At 49.4% G+C, this 5,147-nt stretch overlaps 1 long non-coding RNA gene across 1 annotated transcript; it reads right to left on the bottom strand.

The window, feature by feature from the left end:
* Window positions 1-401: 401 nt before the first annotated feature.
* On the bottom strand, window positions 402-3,342 carry LOC142069159 (uncharacterized). Its single transcript, XR_012665001.1, has 2 exons — window positions 1,638-3,342; window positions 402-729 (listed from the first exon to the last, which is right to left on the bottom strand). It is a non-coding gene; the product is annotated as an uncharacterized LOC142069159 (long non-coding RNA).
* Between the last annotated feature and the right edge of the window lie 1,805 nt (window positions 3,343-5,147).

The raw sequence follows: 5,147 nt of genomic DNA, 5'->3' as shown, positions 1-5,147 counted from the left end.
CTTTTCCCCCCACGGCCAATCCGTCTCCCGGACTCCCTCCAACGCCACCCACCCCTTGACTCCCAGCACTATGCCACTTCCCACTGGCTGTCCCAAAACTTGTCCTGGCTACGCCTGGTTCACTCCAAGCCCCCCTGGTTTCGGAGGTGCGTGGGGGATGGGCTCCTTCCTCCCCCGACGCCTGCTGGGGCAAACTGGTGAGAACTGAGACGTGTCACACACCCAGCAGCGGAGGGCTGGGTAATGATGGGAACGAAGCAACACACGGGGGTGTGGGCGAGTTGGGGGCTGGAGTGTGAAAGCTTGTTCTGGAATAGCCCAGGGGCTTTGACGTAGGTGTGATCACACTCAGATACACCCAGGTTTTGACATAGATGTTAATCAGACCCACACACATCAGGTTATTAGAGTGAATAAAAGCCAATTTCTTGTGAGAACCGGTCACATTCGCTGGTGTGTGAAGTCCGTTTCTGATCGCTCTGAATTCTTCACGCTTGTGCCTCCCCTCAGCGAGGTGTGGAAATGTTCTTCCTGCCCACGTGTGATGTGACACTGATCCTGTGAATCCACCTCGGCCCATAGATCTTTTCCCTGACCGATTGTGTGAGCTCCATTTCCTCCGCCTGCGTCTGGGCTCTCTTCTGCTGAGACCAGGACGAAGGCGGCTAGGGCAAGACTTCTGCTGAGCCAGCCTAGGAGAGCTGGACAAGCGCTGTTGATTGGAGCGGGCTGGAAAATAGTGAGGAGTTTTTGTGTGGGAAATCTTGACGTTTCTTCCAAAACCTGGAAATCTTCAGCTGAACTGGGAAAGTTTTTAGCTAAACATTTGGGGGCGTTGATTAAAAATTGAAATTTTCCCCACAAAAAAAACATCACCATGTTGCTTAATCAAAAACGGAATTTTCCACCAGCAAACCCCTCTGACAGAACGACTGACCAGCTGTACTGGGGATGGGCCTAAGCTGTGTGAAGCCCCCTCAAGGGCAGCACGGCCCAGAGAAATGCCTCCCTAGTCGGACATGACTTCCACGGTCAGGTATGGGATACTCAGGCTTGGTCCACACCTAGAACTGTAGGGTTGGCATAGCGACACTGGTCTGGGTGTGAAAACCTCACCCCCAGTGTAGCTGCCTCTGTGTCGATGGACAAGCATTGCTGTCGATGTAGCTACCATCACGCTGGGAGGTGGTCCTACCCCGAGGGGAAAACCCCTTTCCTCACAGCAGGCCGTGTGCGGAAAGGATATGCGGGCGTAGCTGTGGCCACCTGGCTATGCTGGGGGATTCACTGCCAGTGTAGTCTTCCCCGGGCTCAGTGTGGGAGTTCAAATAGAGAACTTCCCTCTGTTCCACTTCCTCATATAACCCATGCGGAAATAGCAAAATGCCCCAGGGGGCTTTGGGCTGGGACACTGACCTGAGAGAAAAGGAGTACTAACACGGCTGTTCCTCTGAAACCTGACCTGAGAGAGGCCATGTGGCCAAGTGAGGATACGCAGGGAATTCCACCGCCCTGCGTTTCCCTACAGATGAAACCACCCTGCAATGTTTGCCAGGTGGTAAGTACTAACAAAGTTCAGCAGAACTTCCCCATTGTGCCCCCACAAGGCCACATCATCCTAATTTCCACTGACTCACCTGCCCACTCTGTCTGATGAGGGTCCCTTGCCCCGGTGAGGACCTTGTCGTAGGCTGTCTGTGTCATCAGTGCTCCCGGGGCTTCGATCCCAATTGTCTTGTTTCCTACTACAGCCATCTGCTCTGTCTCCAAGTCTCTTCCTCGGTGCCTTGTAACACAGGCTCACCTGCTCCGATGTGTCCAATGTGGCTGGTGTGGCCTGATGTGCAGTTAAGTGTTGTTCTAGGGCTTTGTAAAGAGAGGCTGGATGGCCCAGTGGTTCAGGCCCTGGGCTGGCACTCAGGGGACCACGTGGAGTCAGTTCTCAGCTCTGACACAGATTCCGTGTGACATTGGGCAAGTCACTTAGCCTAGCAGGGTACAACGGGGCCCTGATCTCAGCTGGGGGCTGCTGAGTGTTCCTGCAATATCAATAATTACATGAATGGTCCCATTGACTTGGGAACTACTCATGTCAGTAAAGTTACTTATGTATGGGTGTTTGCAGGATCAGGGCCTTTGCTCACACACAGCACATGGTAGGTTTCTCAGTTAGACATTCAGTCCAATAAAGAAGCTTGTATGTAAGTTATGCAGTGAATGAGCCATCTGTTGATCCCTGAATTGTTCACTCTGCTCCACAATAGCTTGTAGGAACAGCAGACGAGCTACTGAAGTAAGAATATTGTGAATTAACAAATAGTTTTTCATAAATATCAAATATCTCATGAAGAGCAAGATCAGACTGGATAAGGTCAGTACAAAGAAACTCCTCACAATATGGGTTACTAAGAACGAATGGGAAGCGTTCAAGAGAATCCAAAAGGTTTGGTTTCTGCAGAAGTAAAACTGAGTAACAGTAAAACCAAGAGGGAAATAGCAGACGGCTCTGTGGTGGTGAGGAAAGACTAAGTAAATGGGAAGTGAAATCAGCTATAAAAATAACCTATAACAAGTGGGGAAAAGGGGAAGTTGACAGAAAGGAATATAAATGAGAAGTTAGGAATTGTAGAAAATTGATAAGATAAGCAAAAAGATACAGGGAGAAGTCTATGGCCAGTGGAGTTAAAGACAACATTGAGTTTTTAGAGGGGTAGCCGTGTTAGTCTGTATCAGCAAAAAGAACGAGGAGTCCTTGTGGCACCTTAGAGACTAATAAATTTATTGGGGTGGGGAAGGGGCGGGGGCCATGGGGAAGAGGCGGATCAGGGGCTGGAGCAGCACCCAGCTGCCCAGGGCACCTGGAAATTTGGGGCACCAAATTTCCTGGTGCCCTACGCAGCTGCGTACTTTGCGTATGGGTAGGGACGGCCCCGCCGATATGGTATGTAGAGTATGTCAATCGCTATTTATACTGAGCCATTGTGCATTCTTTATTTGATCTCCACCCACAGTGAGTTGGCTGAAATGATCTCTGCCAGTTTCCAACCCAGTCCACCCGTTGACTGAGTGAGGTGGAATGTAGGAGGACAATGGAGAGTTAGGGAGTGAGGTATGATTAATGTCTGAGTTTCAAGGGGCAAAGCATGCCGTTAAATGGTGATTTCTATCCATTTATGTACTTGTCTGCGTTCCACTTCAATAATCTTAGAGAAAAATTTTCTAAAGTGCTCTCCGTTGGTCTAACTGGTCTCACTGAAGCCAGGGTGGAGAGCGTTTGAAAATCCCACCTTTGATCTTTAGTTAATAATGCTTTTCATGTGGTCAATAAGTGATCCCGCTAGTTCTGAGAAAATACCCACCTGCAGCTTTTAAATGTTCAGGGCCGAAGGGACACTGTCAATATTAACTCAGCTCCAAGGGGAAGCTTTGGAAAACAAGAAGCTCTTTTCTTACGTCCAACGGCAACGTTTCCACAATAGAAACCAAATAAAGAGATGTTATGTGTAAACAGCTGTGTTTGAAATGGAAACAACGCGGAGCTAAGAACCTGACAGCAGCACGTAGATACAAAACTAAAAAATCCTGCACCAAAACAAAACACTCTACACAAAACATTCTTCTCTTGTGAAGACAATGAGAGAGACAGACACGGAACAGGTGTAAGTCACATTGCTCAATGTGACTGGAAGGTGCTCAGATACAACAGAAGGCGCGATCAAGCCCCTTTATGTGGCAAAGATAGCCGCAGACAATGGAGGCATCTGCCCAAGGACTAGGCTGCCTGGCAGGTCACAGCTGCGCCATGTGGGCTGAGGTCCCTGGATACAAACACTGGCTCTAGCTTGTGTGTGTTTTGAGCCAGGAGCAGCAGTTGTGAGTGTGATCTGAAAGGGCGCAGAGAGAAAGGGCTCCTTGGGCACAGAGCTTGCTGCAGGGGGAGACTTGGGAATTTTTGAGCAAGGAAACTGCGCGCCACTGTTTGTTGCTACTGTGGTCTGGGAAACAGGACTTTAGGCACAGTTTTTGTCTTCTAATAGAAGCAACTCTCTGGGGTCCCGATTGGCTAGTAGCTTGGACCAAAGAACGAAGAATGATAACCTGTGACAGAGCCAGGAACTGAACCCAGGTCATCGAGTTTTCAGCTAATGCCTTAACCAAAGACCACGTTTAAACCACTAGATGCTAACGAAGATCAATGCCGATGAACCAGAAAAGCCAACTATTGAGCACAAACAGTGGGGGAACATAGATATTTGGAACGTTGCCTCAGGAAGGGTCTAAAGCACAGAATTGCTCACCTGTCCAAAGTGACATATGTTCGTGACTGCCGACAGAAACGTAACATAGAAGTGGTGAGATTCTTTTGTTATCGGTTAACACGTTGCCCATGGACTTCCCAGAAAAAAAGAAGTAAACAAAAATGTATAGAGAACAAAAACCAGATATACTTGCCTAATTCCCCATTTGGTGCTCACATTCATCATCATATGACTATATGGAGCCATAAAGTTCCCCACACTGATGGTCAACAACCAGCTACATTCAGACTGCTGGGTAGAGAAAAAAAGTATATAAAATATTGTACCTCTTTAATTGTATCCCCCATACACACTTTGTTTCTTACTTGTTGTCATGGAGTCCCCGGGCGATGCTCTGGAACTGCTCCCTACAAAGCCAGGCAGGACTCTGGGGAAGTCTCCTCTCTGTGAGCAGACTGTCCCCAGGACACACAGCTCATGCAATTTCCACCTTCCTGGGTCTGACCTCGGAGCATTCAGCATCCTCTGCCCCTCCGTGCGCTTCCCACAGTGAGTGTGGCCAAGCCAGAGGGTCCTGCCCCCCAACTCCGCCGTCAGACGTGACTCTCAGCCAGCCAGTAAAACAGAAGGTTTATTAGACGACAGGAACATGGTCTAAACCAGAGCTTGTGGGTGCAGAGAACAGGACCCCTCAGCTGGGTCCATTTTGGGGGGCAGTGAGCCAGACAATCACGTCTGCACTTCACTCCATGTCCCCAGCCAGCCCCAAACTGAAACTCTCTCCAGCCCCTCCTCCTCTGGGCTTTGTCTCTTTCCTGGGCCAGGAGGGCACCTGATTCCTTTGTTCTCCAACCCTTTAGCTCTCACCTTGGAGGGGGGAAGGGCCAG

This window comes from Caretta caretta, chromosome 14 (genome assembly GCF_965140235.1).
Source record: "Caretta caretta isolate rCarCar2 chromosome 14, rCarCar1.hap1, whole genome shotgun sequence".
NCBI classification, from domain to species: Eukaryota; Metazoa; Chordata; order Testudines; family Cheloniidae; genus Caretta; species Caretta caretta.
This window is presented reverse-complemented; position numbering and strand designations above follow the sequence as displayed.